The sequence below is a fragment of the Odocoileus virginianus genome, chromosome 17 (genome assembly GCF_023699985.2).
Source record: "Odocoileus virginianus isolate 20LAN1187 ecotype Illinois chromosome 17, Ovbor_1.2, whole genome shotgun sequence".
Taxonomy (NCBI): Eukaryota; Metazoa; Chordata; class Mammalia; order Artiodactyla; family Cervidae; genus Odocoileus; species Odocoileus virginianus.
In genome coordinates this window covers 16,539,835-16,560,208 of record NC_069690.1, presented here as the reverse complement: position 1 = coordinate 16,560,208, position 20,374 = coordinate 16,539,835, and the positions used below count along the sequence as shown (strand labels likewise).

The window sequence follows — 20,374 nt, the reverse complement described above, 5'->3', positions numbered from 1 at the left end:
ATTATATGTGAAACGAATTGCCAGTCCAGGTTTGATGCATGATACAGGATGCTTGGGGCTGGTGCATTGGGATGACCCAGAGGGATGGGATGGGGAGGGAGGTGGGAGGGGGGTTCACGATGGGGAACACATGTACACCCATGGTGGATTTAAGTCAATGTATGGCAAAACCAATACAATATTGTAAAATAATTAATTAAAAAAATTGTGATCAGTGGCAAAGAGCTTTCTCAGCAGTGCTTGGAGCATAAACACTTCATAATGATTACTATTATCATGAAGACCATGGAGCTCATACAACCAGGGCCAACTTCATTTTTCTTGCCAGAAAAAATGCAGTAAAAAATATTTATGGGTAGTTTCTTTGCAAGGAAAAGCATATCTATTTCCTTTGAGTAAATGAGTATCTATATCCTTTTGAATTTCCCACGATAAAAAAAAGCATCCTTTTGCTTCTGTCTCTGGTGAAGCGTGCTTCCTTCTGATGTCACCTTACTCTTTCCTCCACTGGTGAGAAAGTCCCAGTCTCAGTTTCACAACTAAAGAAAGGGCTGCTTCTCGCTCCATGCTACCGGGGCCGAGGTGGAGGATGGGAATAAGGAGGAAGTTACTTATCTGTGCATTTCATTACTTTCATTTTCCATAGGAAGTCCCCTGGACTTGGACTAGAGCTGAGATTAGCAAGCCTCAGTCTGAAAGGGTTCGGGGGCAGCGGGGGCGGGCGCCATATGTTTTTCACCATCTGTGAAATGGGTACCACAATGTTCAGCCAACTGATTTGGAAGGGGAATGGCAAGGTCCTCGGGGTCTAAGAGTTACTTCAGCTACTCGCGTGATCTCCTCTGACCACTGATCCAGTGGCCCAAAGACAAACCTCCCCACCTCTCCTTCCCACTCGCCCTGTGGATTTCTCGGGCTAGCTCATTTAGAGACCTGACTCCTGAGGGTTTTACATTCCTGGTTATTTTTAGCCTCATTGAGTCAAAACTGTTCGAACGCGGTCACCACATGGCATGCAGCTGGGGAGAGCAGCTGCCGTGGGTGGATTTCCAGTCAGTGTTACTTGAATTTCTCATCAGGTTCTCTCTAAAATTCCCTGTGTCTTTTTCAGGTGATCTCAAGAACTCCCCCACCAAACCCCCGGAGTTGTAGGTGTGATGCCTGAGCTGTGAGCATCACTGTCTTAGCACCTGCTCCAGGTGAGGGTTGAATCCAGAACTCTGCTAGAAGGGAAGCTGTAGGTCAGTTTCCGGGACAGAAATTTCTCTGCCCCAGAACTCTCAGGTCTCGGACGAGAGACAGGGTGGTGGGCTCTGGTTCTGACAGTTTCCTCAAGCCCACCCCTCCTTCAGCTTCCCAACTTGAGAAATGGGGGCCATAGTCTCTTGGGGGTCTCGGGAAGAAAGCGGGGAGGCTGAGGCAGCTTGCTGGCCCGTGGGGAGCCTACTTTCAGTGACACCCACTAAAATGTACAGGAGGCTGGGTTATTCAGCCCGGCGAAAGCTGGACTGGACCAGATGCTTCGCCTGTTTCTCACTACCTTTTCTCCACCTCCTCCCACCCCGCGCTTACCTCCCTGTCTCCGGGTCAGGCAGCTACTCCTCTCTTGGTCCACCCGCATACACCCCTCTGCCATGGTGCTTTTGCCTTCAGGCCTTCTGCACACACTGTTCCCGCCTGGAAGGCTCTTGGTCTGTTTTCCAGACCAACTTCTTCTTTTTTTGTATCTATTTACTTGGCTGCCTTGGGTCTTAGTTGTGGCGCGCGGGATCTTCGTTGCGGTGTGTGGGTTGCTCTAGTTGCGTGCATGGGCTCTCGCGGGCTCAGCACCTGCGGTACTTGGGCTTAGTTGCCCCACGGCATGTGGGATCTTAGTTCCCCGACCAGGGACAAAAACCTCTGTTCCCTGCCTTGGAAGGCGGACTCTTAACCACTGGACCATTCAGGGAAATCCCCAGACCAACTTCTGTTTGTCATTTGCATCTCAACATCAGCATCACTTTTGGGAGTCTTCTCTGATCTTGCAAGGCAGGGTTGTCTCTCTATGTACTTCAACATGTCAGACTGTAATTGTCGGTTTCCTCATGCAGTACCCTCCCCCCAGTTAGACTGTAATCTCCAACGTAGCGTCAGGGTCTGGTTCACTGCTGCTGTCTCTCCACTTCCCAGCCCAGTGTCTGGCCCAACACATAGTGGGTGCTTTGTAAGTATTTGCTGAATACTGTTTCAGACTCATCAAGAACTGCTTCTTTTTTCTTCCACTCCTATATATATTTTTTAGATTGTATCAAACTCTTTGTTCCTCAAATCAAGTTCTCTAACCCTGTCTATTCAGATGAAATCCTTTGTTGGTTCTGAGTTTGAAAAAAAAAAATCTTCAATTGTATTTATAGGGATGAAATGTGATGCTGCCGACGCCTGGGTAGTGTCCGTGTCTGAGGGAGACACATCAAGGGAAAGTGGAAATGTGGGCTGGATAATTGGTAGGAGCTAGAGACTTTGCCTGGGTCTCCTGGTCATTCTCCTTTATGGATCCTTCTTTTTTTGTGGGCTGGTAAGTTTGGAGCCCTCTTTTCAAGGCATGGTTTTTCTTGACAGGGAGACACCACAGGTTTTCAACCAAAAAAAAAAAACAAAACCCAATAAACAGCTCAGATTGATCATGTGGAACTATTTTCCATTTCAAGAGAATTCTTACAGTGGAGAGGAAGTGTTCTCTTATATACAGTCCCCACGAAGGTCCCTTCTCCTCCCTGCCCCCACCCTTCTGCTCCCAGCAGATAGGAACTGACACCAGGGGCAGCGATTATCAACAGCGCCGCACAGTTTCTCTACGACGACTTTTCATAGGACTGTTTTTCATCCTTCCACAATGGGTATCCTTCCCCAGCCCTCACCATCAAATGATGACTTTTACGCAGCAGTATACACGGTGTTTGTGACAACAGCGCACGACTCTTAGAACCGCAACACAGGATTTGGCATGGGATTCAACTTTTTGCCTGCAAAAAGGCCATAGGAAGAAGACTTCCGTGCAAACGCAGGGCATCAGAATGACACTAGTGGCATCTGCAGCTGTGTCTGGTGTCACCAGATCCGCCCTGCATGCTGGTGAGATAACTGGCCGGTGGAGGCCCGCCACCGCAGGGAGGGCCCGCGGGACTCTTGGAGGGGTGTGGGCAAGATGGGTGGGACCTGGGTGTCTAGTCTGTTGAGATTCTGCCAGGCACTGTGGACCAGGAGCCAAGGATCTACTTCTTACCCTCACTGACCTGACATTCTAGAGATGCACCGGCAGACAGGCAGAGGCAAGACGGTTTCCTGCACGAGATGAATCTAAGCAAAAACAAAACAGCTTGGTTCTCGTGGCAACAAATCTGGCCTGGTGGGGGGGGGGGGGCTCTTCCCCAGTTTAAGGCGTGTGCCTGTCCTGCCCCACCAGCTAGTGGTTTAGGGGGAGGGGGTGGCCTGATGGGAGGAAATGTTTAATGTCTTCTGCCCTCTGGAGGGCTGGCTGCAAGACACCCAGGGCCCTGTGGCTACTGCAGGGGGCAGAAAGTAAGAAGACAGAAGGCATAAGGGTGGTCTGGGAAGCTGGTCTTCTCAGCTTCAGGAGGAAGTCAAAAGGCAGGGTGGTGAACCCTGCAGAGCCTGGGTGTGTGCGTGGGAATTATGGGGATGGGCAGGAGGGTAGGCCGAAGGATGGCTCCGCAAAAGATATCCACACCCAGATCCCTGGGACCTGGGAATGTTACATTATGTTGCAAAACAAGGACACTACAGCTGTGATTACATAAGGCTCCTGAGATGGGGAGAGTATCCTGAATTAACCAGGTGGATTTTAAATGCAATCACAAGTGCTCTTTTTAAAGATATATATATATATATTTGATGTGGACCATTTTTAAAGTCTTTACTGAATTTGTTATAATATTGCTTCTGTTCTATATTTTTGGCCACAAGGCATGTGGGATCTTAGCTTCCTAACCAGGAATTGAACCCTCACCCCCTGAATTGGAAGGCAAAGTCTTAACCATTGGACTGCAGGGGAAGTCCCACAAGGGTTCTTTTAAGAGGGAGGCAGGGGGAGATTTGACAGGACAGGAGAGAAGGCGATGTGATCAGGGAGGCAGAGACGAATGTGCTCAGATGCTCAGTCATGTCAGACTCTTTGTGACCCTATGGACTATAGTCTGTCAGGCTCCTTTTTGTCCATGGGGTTGTCCTGGCAAGAATACTGGAGTGGGTTGCCATTTCCTCCTCCAGGGGATCTTCCCAACCCAAAGACTGAACCTGCGTCTCTTGCATCTCCTGCATTAGCAGGTGGGTTCTTTACCGCTAGCACCACCTGGGAAACCCCGGAGACTGGAATGATGCAGTCACAAACCAAGGGATGCTGGCAGCCCCAGAAGCTGGAGGAGGCAAGGAGCGGATTCTTCCTTGGAGTCTCTGGGAGGAGCACAATCCTGCCGACCCTCTGACTTTGGGTCAGAATCATATCAGTGATACTTATTTTGGACTGCTGGCCTGCAGCACTTGGGAAAACACATTTCTGCTGTTTAAGTCGCCAAGTCTGTGGTTATTTATTACAGCAGCAAGGAGAAGCTAAGCTACAGTCTAGGTAATATTCCATTTGATGAGATTTCTGACTCTTCCAACAAGCATTGTAGGGTGGGGCCAGTAAGAGAGAACAACAAGCATTTCACAGTATTATAGTCACTACATGGAGCCTGTATCAGAATTCTGAATGAACACACACACCTCTCTCCTGGATTTGAATGAGCAACTGCTTGTATCTAGCTTTGCGGTGTTACACTGTCTCTAGAGTTAATTCACTGCAAACTGGAACAGGCAACTGTCAGCTGAAAAAAAGTGTGAGACCATCTCCCCCAGCTTAGTCAGGGAGGGCTGGTAAGGCATCACAGATGCACGATGGAGACAGGAGGGGAAGCCAAAGGCAGTGAGGAGAGGCTTCCCTTTGAGGTGCAAGTATCCTGGACAGAAGGGAGAGGAACAGGTCCCCCCAGAACAAGGAAAAGGAAGGTCCTGTCTGGAGCTCTGAGAAGGTGCTTCATCAGGAAGAACAGGGGAAAAGGAAGGCCTGACCCTTTTTCTGTTCTGTCCCCAAACTCTTCCCTAGGGATGTATTATCCTCCTAGGTGAAGTGATTTATTTATTTAACATTTTATTTTACTGGAGTATAATTGCTTCATAATGTATCAGTTTCTACTGCATGACAAAGGGAACCAGCCATGTGTACACATACATCATCTCCCTCTTGAGCCTCTCTCCCACCCCCACCCCTCCACCCCACTCCTCTAGGTCATCACAGAGCACTGAGCTGAGTGGGTGATTTAGTTTTAAAAAAGAGGACTACGGGGCATCGACCACTGGGTGTGCTGTGTGGATGTGGCCAGCCTGGGCGGTGGGTGAGCTCCTTTGGGTGGGTGGGATCTTTCAGCTGCTGTGGCATTTGGCGTGGGGTGGGTGGCTGCAATTCAGCTTAAAGAACAGCTTCTGGCTTAGGAGGTTAAGGCGTTTCTGTGGTCCCTCCTAGGGAAGACGAAGGGGGATGGGAGGTGAGAGAAGGTTACTGTCTCCTGGTCTGGGCAGCGATGCAGAGGCTCTCCTGTGACAGGCTGCTCCAGGCTGCGGAGGAAGCCCTGTGCTGATTTCCCACGGCTCAACAGGCGTGGGGACCAGTCCCCTCACTGTGACTGGCCCCACAGCCCTGGGCTCCCGGCTGTACCAACACTTGAATGATAATGTGTTAAACCCTCGACCCAGTGCCACGTACTAAGCATGTCCAGTGTCCACAGCATTAGAGGGGGTTGCGTGCGGGTTTGCAGGAAAAGAACAGCAGACCCTTGAACAACACGGGTTTGAACTGTGCAGGTCCACTTATACATGGATTATTTTCCATAGAAAATACAGCAGGACTACACCATCTGAGACTGGGTGAATCGAGGAACAAAGTACATGGAAGAAGGCTGACTGTAAGTTGCGCCCACCTGGATTTTTGACTGTGTGGAGGGTTGTACCCCAGCCCCGTGTTGTTCAAGGGCCAACTGTAGATAGCACAGTTTCTGTTCTCTGGGGAGAAACAAATACAAATAAGAAGAGCCAAACCAGGGACTTCCCTGGTGGTCCAGTGGCTCAAGGGGCTTCCCTGGTAGATCAGACAGTAGAGAATTGGCCTGCAGTGTGGGAAAGCTGGGTTCAATCCTTGGGTTGGGAAGCTCCCCTGGAGGTGGAAATGACAACCCACTCCAGTATTCTTGCCTGGAGAATTCCATGCATAGAGGAGCCTGGCGGGGTGTGGTCCAGGGTCGTAAAGAACCCAGCATGACTGAGCGACTAACGCCTCTGTTTTCACTTTCACTTCCAGTGGCTAAGACTCTGCGCTCCCAGTGCAGGGGGCCCAGGTTCGATCCCTGGTCAGAGAACTAGATCCCACATGCTGCAGTTAAGAGTTTGCATGCTGCAACTAAGACCCAGCACAGCCAAGTAAATAAATTAAAAAAAAAAGAGCCAAACCAAACAAAAACACAGGTGACAGATGTCTTAAGGCACTGAACCCAAGAGGTACTAGCAGAGGCCAGAAGATCTGTGCTCATCAAGCTCTTAGTTCTACTGCCTCTGTGATCTTGGGTTTTAAGTCTGTGTCCATCTGCAAAGTAGGTTTAACATAATTACAAATGGCTTGGATTGTTTAAACAAAATTAAACGAGATGATGTATATGAAAGCACTCTTAAAGCTACAGTGATTGTGCCTCAACATATAATATACAGCATAAGGAAATATAAAAACTTACACTCTGAGGGGTAGAAAAAATACAGACTGTTAGCTTAATTCCAAGAATATAATAATTTCATTATGACTCATCAGGATACTCTGGGACAATAATGAGACACATTACTCAAGAGAAAAGAACATCTTGATATTAAGTACAGCCAACATTGATTTTTGTCTGCCTACTTCTAGAGAACTGATTCACCCCAACTCCAGCCACAGGCAGAGTTGCCCATGCCAGGACCACACACTCCAGTCTCAGGGCTGGAGCCTGGGTAGAGGTCATGTGATTCAGAGTGGACCAATCAGAGGAGTTCCTTGGTTTCCATAGATTTTGAAGTAGGGAAGATTTTCTCTTCCTTTTAGGTTGCTATGCTGGCATAATTCAAGCCTGCCACTGCCCATGGCCACGATGGCCCCTGTGTGGAAGAAGCCTGTGGTAAGACAGAATGAGGCCAACACACACAGACTCTGGGGAGGAGAGCGAGAGTCTGATTATGGGGAAGAAAAAGGGTCTTGCTTCAAGTGCTTAAGCCCCCAGGGTCCTAAAACTGAGTTCCTTTCAGGATATTCGATTTTGGGTTTAAAACGGCTGCTTCATCTGAAAAAGTTCTGATCTATAGAGCAAGCTTACCCAGACATACTAAATAAACCTTGATGAAAGGCAAGTAAGAATATTGGAAAAAGATTCTACAAGGGTCATTGCTTCTCCTGAAACACACGAGATCAGCTCACCATTTGGAGATATCAATCCCCAGTTTTCTCAACCTGGCTCATCATTAACAACCTTCTGTATTAATCAAACAAAAAGGCCATGTGCATGCACCATGATGAATACAGGAGAAGCATTCAGTGAGGGTCTGGCTAGATCATTCTAACACCTGACCAGCATGGGGAAGTACATTCAAAATATACACAGGAAATAATGCTGAAAGGTGGACAAGAATGCCTGGGACAACATTTCAACTAGAATATTAAGTACCAGTTATTATTTTCCATGCTGTTTGCTTACTGAACTGGAAAAATTCATGTTTCAACTGCAGCATCAGGAATCACAACCTTGTACTATCTCTGAGGTCACTAGATGGAAAGCTTACACTTGCTCTTAATGGCCACATCATTATGTGGCTGCAAAGTGTCATCACCAAAGAACCAATCTGCTGTGGCATTGTATCTAATCCCTTGTGCTCCTATAGGGTAAGAAGACTCTCAAAGCCCTGCCCTGCACCATGCCTGGCTCTATCATGGTTGCTGACAGTTCCATGGACAACTTCTGGCTTCACCCCGGAGAAGGCAGTTCTTGGAAACCAGTATCAGAGACAAGGAATGATAAAAACGTGAATCTTTCTTGGAACCCCTTTCTGATCTCCATCTTTTTTTCTTTTAACCAGACAAGATCTGTCTTCTCCAGAACTTCTACACAAGTTTATTATTTTTAAAATTTATTTTAATTAACTAATTTTTTGGTTGGACTGTGCAGCATGTGGGATCTTAGTTCCCCAACCAGGGATCAAACCCATGCCCCCTGCAGTGGAAGCACAGAGTCTTAACCACTGGACTGCCAAAAAATCCCAGCCCAAGTTTATATCTGCTAATAATAGGGCCTACTCAATGACAAATTCAAAAATTAACAGTGTTTGTAGCAGATGGAACAGTGTGGTGGTGACCTATGGCTTTAAAAGAGGCACCCATACTAGGGAATTTGGATTAATCTAAGAAGCATAGAAGGGGGAATATTCAGAGTCCAAGAGAAACAGTATGGGGTAGAGTACTGGTTGGTGGTTTAGTCGCTAAATTGTGTCCGACTCCTGCGACCCCGTAAACTGTAGCCTGCCAGGCTCCTCTGTCCATGGGATTTTCCAGGCAAGAATACTGGAGTGGTTTGCCATTTCCTTCTCCAGGGGATCTTCCGGATCCAGGAATCGAAACTGGGTCTCCTGCACTGCAGGCAGATTCTTTACTGACTGAGCATGAGGGAAGCCCCATGGGGTAGATGGTCTCACTAAAAATTCTATGCGCACTTTAGAGTATATAAGAAGCTGGTGTGTCCATTCTGCCACGGCAGAGCTGAGACCCTCTGCTCCCATTGTTGGGGGTAAAATAATTTTGTACCTTTATCTACATTAAGGATATTTTTGCATGGTGGCACTAAATGATAGCTCAGTTGGTAAAGAATCTGCCTGCAATGCAGGAGACCCTGGTTCAATTCCTGGGTCGGGAAGATCTGCTGGAGAAGGGACAGGCTACCCACTCCAGTATTCCTGGGCTTCCCTTGTGGCTCAGCTGGTAAAGAACCTGCCTGCAATGCGGGAGACCATGGTTGAATTCCTCGGTTGGGCAGATCCCCTGGAGAAGGGATACGTTACCCACTCTAGTATTCCTGGACTTCCCTTGTGGCTCAGCTGGTAAAGAATCCACCTGCAATTCAGGAGACATGGGTTTGATCCCTGGGTTGGGAAGATTCCCCTGGGGAAAGGAAAGGCTACCTCCTCCAGCATTCTGGCCTGGAGAATTCCATGGACTACAGTGCATGGGGTCACACAGAGTCAGACACGACTGAGTAACTTTCACTAAATGAATGAGAGATCCTCTTTAAGAAACAAGCCTTCATGATGGTGCCTTGCTTCCTTGGGTTTTCCAGGCCAGGTCAATGCATTCAGTCAGTAGCTGGTTTTCTACCTCTGTTCCTGTCCCTCAGCATCCCTGAAGTGCCTGACGTGGTGGCTTCCGAACACTCTCTCACACGGCCTCTGTGGTATAGCATGTTCTCGTCTCTCTGTTCCTTTTTTGCCCTAATATTTATTTGGTTGTGCTGGGTCTTAGTTGGGGCATGTGGAATCTTTAGTTGCAGCATGTGGGATCTAACTCCCTGACCAGTGATTGAACCCAGGCTCCTAGCATTGGGAGTGGGGAGTCTTAGCTACTGGACCACCAGGAAGTCCCTCATCTTCCTATTCTTTAACCTTCTTCTTTTTCCCACCTCTCTTCTCTTCTCCATCCATATGGCTTCATTTCTATATGCTGATGGCTCCCAAATCTACACCTCTAGCCCATTTGAACCCCAAGCCTTAGATTCAGCTTCCTACCTGGCATCTCCCCTTGGATGGGAGGCAGTTGGTTTATTGTATACCCACCCACCTGAGAAGCCTACAGATGCTCCCAGACTCCATACTCGCTCTCTCATGCCACAGCCATCCATCACCATGTCCTGTAGGTTTTACCTTTTAATTTCTTTCAAATCTGCCTCTGTCCTTTCACCCTTATTTCCACTTCACTGCCCACACTTTCATAGCATCTCACCCAAATCACTGTAACAGCTTCCTTTCTGGTCTCCCTGCCTCCCCTCCAGATGAATGATCCTACAGAGATATAAACATGTAAGTTACAAATATGGTCTCTGGCTTGAAGCTCTCCTTGAGTCCTCACTGCCCTCAGGGACAAGTTCACACTGTTTCCGGTGGCTCTCTGATCTGCTTACCTCTCCTGTTCCGGGCTCCTCACTCGCTCCCGAGCTTCCTGGGTTCCAGCCCTACTCAACTACTTCCAGATCCTCTGTAGCCCTGCTCACTGTTCCTAGCTTTCACTTGCTTCTCCCTTTGCTAGAATATATTCTTTCTTCATCACCGCTTCCATATGCCAAGATAATCCTAAAGAAATAATCTGAAATGCCAACATGTTTCTTTTGTGGGATACTCATCACAAAGTACAATAAAAAATCTTGAAAACTCCCCAGATGCCAACAAAAACAGTCTTAAAATGACTGAAGTTACTGGAAAATGGCTCATCGTATATTAAATGAGAAAACCAAATTATGAAAGTTGCTTTCCATCACAACTTCATAGATACTAAAATAGCAACAGTAGTTATTTCTGCATGGCAAAATCACTGGTGATTTTAATGTTCTTCTTCAGACTTTTCTATTATTATTATTTTTTTTGAAAACTTACCCATGTACATGCAATAATTAGTTTCATAATTAGGGGAAAACCCAGTAATTTTTTAGAGAGGGACATCCCTGAGCATGTAATAGGAGGGTGGCAGTGATTGTTGTCCAATCACTAAGTCATGTCTGACTCTTCATGACCCCGTGGACTGCAGCACGCCGGGCTCCTCTGTCCTCCACTACCTCCCAGAGTTTGCTCAAATTCATGTCCAAATAGGAGGTAGATGAAGACCATGAAGATTCTATTCCTCCAGGGAAGAGTACTTTATATGGAAAGTTTAAATCCTGAACTGGGATGGTATCTAGAAGCTTGTGAATGAGTTCTATAATAATCTGTTGCAAAGGGTGAAGTGAAAAAACAGCTGAAGAGGGTGTGTGTGGGGGCAGTTTCTGCTCCCATGACAAATGCTAGGGCTAAGATTAACTCATCTCTGGGATGTGTGTTTCCATCACTGAATAAATCCCTCCACTCTCTCCTCTTAACCCCCTGTCGATATGGGCATATGTTTTGCTGTGGCTGAACCAGCAGAAGGGCCCCAAGAACTAAGTGAGCAAAATATGGTTAACTCACAGGCCCCCAGCTGCTGTGTTTCAGTCAGCGGGGAACAACAGGTGGTATCCTTGCCAATCTGTGTGTCCAGCTATGGACAGAGAATGGAAAGTTAACACACAAATGTTTTGTTCTCCAGAAAAATGAAAATCATTTGGATAAGTCTGTACAGCTGTATCCAGTGGCCACTTGAGTGTTGGCCTGAGAATATTATATATAAAGGGAGTTTCCCACCTAGTCAGACATGTATGTTATTTCTATTAAAGGTTATTTTCTGTCTTAATTAAATCTGGAGTTAGAACAGTACTGGAAGCATAAGCAGAGTTAGCAGAGAATGGTATGCTTTGGGAAAATGAGACGAAACTCTTAGTTTACAGGAAAACGTCACCTTAAAGCGCAGAACTGAAAACACAGCATCTCTGGCTCATTTAAGTATAATTGCTGATTAAATTTTCACTTAATGACCTAGTAGGGAGCATTTGTTGCAAGGCATGTATTAAATAATGAAGCAATCAAGTAAATAACTGAAAAACATACTTTTGAAACAGTTCAACTTTTTCGAAGAGAGAGAAACAATATTGTACTAATATAATATCTACAGGAAACCCAGTAACATTTAGATAAAATCTTTGAGAATCGAAAGTGTGTTCCCTGCAGAAACAAGTCTGTAGCAACAAGAGGGAGAATGGCCAATTTCTTATGAATCACCCGGTTCCTGCGAAGAGTGTGTGTCCTTAAAGACAGGAGAGACAGAGGCTGGTAAGAGAGAAGGGAGCAGAGAAGAGTAACAAGGTTCCTAGCCACAGACTCTGATTCTGTTATTTTCTAGGTCTGGAAAGAAGGAAACCAGATGAAATCACAAGTCAAAGCTTGATGAGCACAACAAAAGAAGATCCTACTGTATCAGGTCATTTAAAACTCCAAATTGACTTTTATAATGACAGCTGGATAAAGTGAGTGAATGCTTATTGGTTTAGATATTAAAATGAACCATAAATATGGCGGTTAGGGTTAAGTGAGTGATGAATCTTATGTCCTGGCTTAATTTCTCAGGTTTTCAAATGGATAATTCTAAAGCAATGCCAATTTATTAGTTTCTAAGAATTAGCTTTGAGTTGGGAAAAAAGATAGTATGAATAAGAAAATATTATTATACAGTATATATTTCATTTTAAAGTTTGAATTATTTCTTGGGATCAGACCTGGGTCTGATCTGTAGAATTTTCCACTTGACAACCTTTGTTCTGCGCACTTAGTCGCTCAGTCATGTCCAACTCTTTGTGACCCCATGGACCGTGGCCCGACAGGTGCTTCTGTCCATGGGGATTCTCCAGGCAAGAACACTGGAGCGGGTCGCCATGCACTCCTCCAGGGATCTTGACAGCCTTAAACACTGGCAGTATTCCAACAATTGTTACTGACTTCTTTTTTAAGCTTCATTACCCAGGATTTCATTTTGGTGGTTTGAAAAAAAAAAAAGTCTGATGAATTGCATCCTTTCACAGTTAGAAATTGAAGGGGTCACACTTCTTGTCAGCCGGAAGTGGAGGTTGGGAAGAATTCTATTTTTGGAGTTGAAAGGTCACCTTTGACCCAGAAATGTGTGGTTTCATGAAAGACGTTCCTCTGTTCTGTCTTTCTTGATTTACCCAAGGAATGGAGAAATGCTTAAGAGCGTCACTTCATCAGACTTGTTTCCTCCCAGTGCACTAAGACAGCGTTATTGACCATATCTAAAGAATTTTAGATTTTCAGGTATTTAATTTGGTGTTATGTGATTCATGTCACAATCATTTAACTTTATGTTATTCAAAACTTTCCAAGTTGAAATCTTGATTCTTTTTCTAAGATGTGAAGATTTACTCTTCTAGATCAGGGGATAAGAGATGAACAGTCTGAACCAAGGGTTGATCATTAAGTAGCAAAGGGATCCTAGAGAAAGAAATGAATCCACAGAGAAGGGAACTGTATCCTAGTAAGTACACTGCTTGGCTCTGAAGGAAACCATGTTTATAAAGTTAGAGTAATATAAAGAGCAGTTATTGGTTTTCAGCTTTAGAGTCAATCACCAAAGTGTGAAACAATATAAATATTAATATTAACAATGTAAAAGTAAAGTTCTAGGTGCCAGAAGTTCAAGCAAGACACACATCTTCTTTCCACATAGTGGTGCTAAGAGAGATGTCTGAAATTGATGGAGCATGAAAAAGAGATTCTTGTATATTTTTGTATTTCACAGATTCTAAAAGCTCACATCTTTCAACCATTAATAAATTTTTATATAATTCTAATCAATCATTTCTGGGCTGCGCTGCTACTTGCAGCACATTACTTCTGCTGTAATCACTTGTCTTCGCTGCTACTTGCAGGCTTTCTCTAGTTGCGGTTTGTGGGGGCTGCTCTCTAGTTGAGGTGTGTGGGCTTCTCATTGTGGGCTTCTCTTGTGGTGTTCTAGGGTGTGCACCCTTTAGTAGTTGTGGGGTGTGGGCTCAGCAGCCCCTCAGCATGTGGAATCTTCCTGGACTGGGGATCAAACCCATGGCCCCTGAGTGGGCAAACAGATTCTTAACCACTGAACCACCAGGAAAGTTCTAATATATTTGAAACTGGGATGCTCCTTACTCTTGAGAATACCTTATAAGTATAATTGGCAGTGTTGTTTTCCTTAGTGGAACAGATAATAATGGCACATCTTAGATTTGACAATGCAGTATTTTGAGTTGTAAAAAATAGTAAGTAACTAAAGATAATGAAAAAAAAAAAAAACCAAATAATAATTGGGAGGGAGTGACCAAAGACAGCTAAATAAACCATCATCTCTTAGAATCAAAGGTTAATAGAAAATGTCTAAACTTGATAAATTTTAAAAAATTAAATTAAACAGCATGAGCCTGTTGTTTATATATCTTTTCATTTTAAGCCCTTCCACTGTTTTTTTTTTTTTTTAATTTTTTTTTTTTTTGGGGTGGGGGGAGTGGAGCATATGGTGCAGTTTATAGGATCTTAATTCCCTGACCAGGGATTGAACCCAGGTCCACAGCAGTGAAAGCCCAAGTCTTAACCACTGGACTCCTGGGGAATTCCCCAGTATTTGATTTTTAAAAAACCAGACTGTATCAGGCTCTTGTGGTGGTTGTAACAAATTACCACAGTCTTGGTGGCTTAAAACAGAAATTTGCTCTCTCCTAGTTCTGGCGGCCAGAAGTACGGAATCAAGATGTTTCTAAGGCCATGTTCCTTCACAGAGTCAAGGGTTCTTCACCTCTTCTAGCTTCTGGGAGCTGCCAGCATTTCTGCATCATGCCAGTCTCTGTCTCTGTCTTCACATCACCGTCTCTGTGAGTTCAAATCTGCCTCTGCCTTTCTCTTATAAGCACACTGTGGTAGCACTTAGGACCTACCTGGATAATCTAGGACAATCTCCCAATTTCAAGATCCTTAACTTAATTATATCTGCAAAGACCCTGTATTCCAAATAAGTAACATTCACTGATTCCGAGTACTATTAAGATATGGACATATCTTTGGGAGCCATTATCAGCCTACTCATGCATTAGTTTGATTTAAAAAAAAAATCCTAAATTATTTTACAATTTGAAGTTTTTCAGTGACTACCCATAGCTTCCAGGATCAAGTTCAAATGATGTATTGGTTAAAAATATAGTCTCTAAAGCAAAAGCACAAGAAACAAAGGGAAAATAGGTCAACTGGACTTCAAGATTAAAAACTTCTGTGCTTCAAAGGATACCATCAAGAAAGTGAAAAGACAACTCACAGAGAAAATAATATAAATGATAGGAAACTTCTATCTGGAATATACAAAGAGCTCTCAGGACTCGATAATAAAAAGACAAATAACAATTGTTAAATGGGCAATAGACATTTCTTTAAGGAAGATAAAAAACTGACCAAAAAACACATGAAAGGATGCTCTACATCATTAGTCACTTGGGAAATACAAACAAAAACACAGTGAAACACCACTTCATACTAACTAGGATGGTGACAATAAAAGAGACAGATAATAACAAGTCCTGGCAAGGGACGGAGAACCTGGAACGCTTATGCACTGTTGGTGGATTACTCATTATTCACAATATCCCCAAAGTGGAAACAACTCAAATGTCCTTCCACTGACAAATGGATACATAAAATGCAGTCTATCCATATAATGGAATATTGTTTGGCAATAAAAAGGAATAAGGAATATGATACATTGCTATAACATAGATGACCCTCGAAAATACTACACCAAGTGAAAGAAGCCAGTCACAAAGGACCACGTATTGGATGATTCCATTATATGAAATGTCTAGAGTAGACAAATCTATAGTGATAGAAAATGGATTAATGGTTGGTTGGGGTAGGGGTCTAGAGGGAGTGGGGGATGGGTGTGGGATTTCTATTGTTTTAAAAATTATTTAGTTATTTATTTTTGGCTATTCTCCAGTTGCAGTTGTGGGTGTTTCCTTGCAGTGGCTTCTCTTGCCGTGGAGCACAGGCTCCGAAACTCGGGCTCCGGTAGCTGTGGCACACAGGCTTAGTTGCCTGGCGGCATGTGGGATCTTCCCGGACCAGGGATTGATCCCGTATCCCCTGCACTGGCAGGCAGATTCTTAACCACTGGACCACCAGGGAAGTTCTGATATTTCTACATGGGGTGAGAAAAATGTTCTAAAGTGGATTGTGGTAATGGTCACACAACTCTGAATATACTAAAAACCATTGAATTACATGCTTTAAATGAGTGAAGTATATGACATGTGAATTCTACCAGTAAAGCTCTTAGATAGATGATAGATCAGTAGATAGGACAGTCCACAGACTCACAGTCTTTGGTCCAGTCTCAGCTCCATGAGAAGGTGTAGATGGATAAGGGAACGTGCATGGAAGACCTCAGCACAGTTCCTGGCACACGGTAGATACCCTGCCTATGACCACTGTTATTATCTACCTGGCATTCGGATCACTGTGGGGCTTGGTCCTTGCCTACCTCCCGCCTCTTTACACCCCCTTAACCCCTCTTCAGGGCAGTTGCCACCCTGCATCTATGCTATCTCCTAAGAGTCCCCTGAAACAGGCCCAGCACACCCTGCTTTTTCTAGAATACCCTCTCTCCCCTCTGCCTTCACCCAGCTAGCTCCTCTCTCGCTCCCCTCCCATGTTTCCTGAGCCCTCTGTCTCCCAGGAAGCATCCCCTACGGGCTCTAAGACCGCCTGCCCTTCCTGCCCGGTCAGCTGTGGTCCTCACCGCTCTGGGTACACAGTCTCTCGTGACGCTCGCTATGCTCCATGGCATCTGTCTGCTGTGTCTTACTCATCTCTCCACGCTCAGTGCCAAGCAGAGTGACAAAAAGTTCAGAAGTGAACATGCTAAATGGCCGCTGGGCCTAAAGAGAATTACTGCTGCACCAGCAGAAGAGCAAAATCGCTCCCAGGAGAGACGAAAGATTTTTCTCTTGTTTTCCAGGCAGAAGAAGTCTGTTTCTCTGGTGATGGGGAGCTTGGCACGACTGCCCTTGTGCCTTATATTCCACATGGACACATCCAGACCTGCCCGCCGCCTGCTTTCCATGGAGTGATGGAGGGATGGATGCAAGCCTGTCTTGTGACCCTGTCGGTTTATTAGCACTTTACTGAAGTGCATGTTCAGACACGTGTACTTAATGGAAGGGACAGCTGAAGAGCAAAGCCAGCGTGATATTCACACCATGCAGCATAGGGAAAAATACATTTGCAAACCCCGTAGGAGGTAATGCTCAAAAAAAGCCCACAGTCAGTCTGGGGACGAGAAGGAATGACTCCTTTCTAAATATTCCCCGTAACATAAGCACAGCTGGTGAAGAGTCCAAGGAGGCCTGTGTGAAACCACCTCTAACCCTCAGAGGTAGTGAGCGCCCTAACCCAGAGGCACCCACACTGGGGAGGATGATGTGGGGAGTGAGGAGATGCTGGATTCGGGGACCCTTAGCTCCACTCCAGTGATTAGAAGACATGATGCGCAGATTTGAATGTCTGGTGAGAATTATCTGGAATATGAGGGCTGCCACTCTGCACAACTCCGGGATGCCCTTTGCATCACAGTCGAGGTGAGAGGTACCATCCCTCCCCCGTACCCCCCGATGAAGAAATGCCCTGCGGGGACTCTGTAGTTGTTATGGGCAACCAGGCTAAATCTTGATTACATAATCCTGTGTTTATTACAGCAAAACGGGCTTGCTTAATTTTTTTTTTTTAAGGTTTGTAGTATCTTTATTTTTTTTTTAAATTTATTTTTCATTGAAGGACAATTGCTTTACAATATTGTGGTGGTTTCTGCCATACATCAGCATGAATCAGCCACAGGTATACCTATGTCCCCTCCCCTCAGCTTACTGAGTTTTATATGACTCTGGCTTTTATTTTTTAAAGAACACTGTCTAAATTGTACATACATGGCTTAATGAAATGATGATATATTTTAAAGGAAACTCCAAACCCAAGGAGGGCTGAGTTGGTAAAAATTTTCATCACTGGTCACATCTTCGGGTTGTACTCCAAACAAACGCTAGCCACTGTCTCTTGGCCTTGGTGTATTTTGTCGGTTAGTCAGAAAAACAATGAAAGGTCACAAGCTCTCAGGGATCCTGGGAAAAGATGCCAGATGTCGTGTGTGAAAGCCAGCACATTCGACTACAGACAAAGCAGACTCAACTACACACTGCATGGGTGGCCTGTCCGGAGGCCTTTCCTTCTCTTTTTTTCAGCCATGTCACACAGGATAAGGGATCTTAGTTCCCTGACTAGAGGTGGAACCCAGGTCCCCTGCACTGGGAGCGTGGAGTCTTAACCACTGGACCACCAGGCAAGTCCAGGTATTCCTTCTGTTTATTAAAACAGAAGAGACTCAGCACTGGCATATGCACACACATGTGTACATAAGTGTGTACACACACACCCTCTTCCTTCCATATTTCATATATATTAGAATACTATACTAGACATTAAATACATATATTAAATATATATGGTGGCACTAGTGGTAAAGAACTTGCCTGCCAATGCAGGAGACATAAGAGACACAGGTTCGATCCTTGGGTCGGGAAGATCCCTTGGAGGAGGAAATGGCAACCCATCACTCCAGTACTCTTGCCTGGAGAATCCCATGGACAGAGGAGCCTGGTGGGCTACAGCCCATAGGGTTGCAAAGAGTCAAACATGACTGAAGCTACTTGGCATGCATATAAATATAAATTAGTTGAATTTCCTATCTTATCAGTCAATTCAGTAAAATATGTGATGGAAGATAAAATGAGTATTTTTAGTTGTCCGTGGTTTTTCCTTCTCTAAATTTCCTCTTCCTTGTAACTGAGCACAGACCTGGGCCACCTGCCTTACAGCACCAATGCAGTCACTGCTTCATGTACGGGAGGGAGGGAGGAGCCATCTGTCCATGTTCCAAGGTCCCCGCAAGCACCCCATCCTCTCAGACCTCTTCCTGCCGCACACGGTAGCCCCCCATCCACTCCTCTCTTTAGGACGAGTGGGTAAGAACACAGGCTGAGGATTCCGCGAGGACTGAGCTGAAATCCTGACTCTGCTGTTGACCAGCCTTGGGTACCTCTGGTGAGGGACACAGCCCCTCCAGGTCTCAGCTTCCTCATTTGCAAAATGGGAGCAATACCCGCCCCATCTGGGGTTACGAGAAGCTCAAGGAGAAAAACTCATCGAAGCATGTGGCTCAGTGGCAGCGCCTGGCCAGTGGTCCACAAACGGCAGCATCTCCTCTATTGTGCTGCTCCCTGAACGGATTCTGCCCCTATTATTAGGCTGTGAACCCTCTGAGGGATCAAATGTTTACTGAGCAGAATGGGGAAATAGATGTGAGAGGACAGGAAAACCACGACACCTCCTCTTGACCTGGTGCTCCTGGAGAATCACCACCACACCCTTCCTCTGTCCCACTTCTGCTCCTAGTTAATCAATCTGACTAAGTCCTTACTGCTTTACCAGCAAGGTGGTGGATTTCCACCAGCAAAGACAGCAAGGTATGAATGGTTATGATATATTTTTACTGTAATACATAACCTCTCTGCTCAACTATCATACGCAATTGACCACAGGAATGACAGGCCTGCTTTCTAAAGGTTATGCAGATGATTTTTTTGTTCCAAACTAAGTGTCTGTCTCTCTATACTATATTGTATTATAGAATACAAGTAGGCTGACATACTTTCCTCCTTTGCTTCTATTTGTATACAATTAGGATTTAAGGTCTGTTTCTCTTTTCTTGGTTTCCCCCCCACCACCCGAAGGACTTGGGATACTTGAGGGTATACATCTGAAACCCTGGGCTAGATTCCTGTGATCATTAATTTCATCAGGCTTGAACAGGGCAAGCTTAGCATGAAGACTCACACGATGCTTTCATACTCCGAGAATAACAGGCACTGAGGCCTTCACAGGCCACGTGGCTGCCGATTCAGGTCCGGGTTCCCCTACCTTGGAAGCCCGCAGGCTGCCTATATAAGGGCACGGAGCATTTATCCATTCTGATGCTGTGCCGACAGAAATGGCTCTCCCAGCTATAGATTTAGGCACTTGGAGGGCTGAACAGTAGCTCATCCACTCTCTAGTTTTCCTTTGGAATTCAGTAATGAACTCATTAAATCACCAACTTGTTGTGACAGGAAGTCATTCAGATGCTGATGCTATTGCCATGGAAACCATCCCTCCACTCAGAGCTCGGTCTCTGCTGAGGAGCACCCCAGCTCCATAATTACTGTCATTCCCCCAAATAACACAGAGCCATCACGGTCCAAACAAATCCAGAGCAGAGCATGCAGAGTCTCTATTCTGCTTTCAGACGGATCCTTGTTGGGTTTGGTGTATTTTTAGCACACATTTCTCTTCTGTACCAGTTGTCTTTTAAATGCCTACATGCTGGCTCCTTTCCAACATCTTTCCTACAGAAGCAGAAAAAAGATTTTTGGAGGGGATAACTGTCAGGGATCGGGTTTTAAGGGAACCCACTGCTTTCCCAGATCTTTGTGCTTCCAAATAGAGAAGCAAATGAGTTTTTCTGCCTTTTGAGACCCTGAGAAACAAC

The 20,374-nt window shown here is 45.3% G+C and overlaps 1 protein-coding gene and 1 long non-coding RNA gene across 3 annotated transcripts in view; one reads left to right on the top strand and one right to left on the bottom strand.

Annotated features, from left to right (window-relative positions):
• Positions 1-20,374, bottom strand: part of MYO1D (myosin ID) — a 358,148-nt gene that overhangs the window by 28,743 nt on the left and 309,031 nt on the right. The gene's annotated exons all lie outside the window — the stretch shown is intronic.
• Positions 2,731-18,580, top strand: LOC139039013 (uncharacterized). 2 transcript variants are annotated; one of them, XR_011492120.1, is made up of 5 exons: positions 2,731-3,111; positions 5,926-5,996; positions 12,116-12,193; positions 14,476-14,624; positions 16,757-18,580. It is a non-coding gene; the product is annotated as an uncharacterized lncRNA (long non-coding RNA). The 2 variants fall into 2 exon arrangements; XR_011492119.1 differs by having other exon boundaries at positions 12,116-12,239.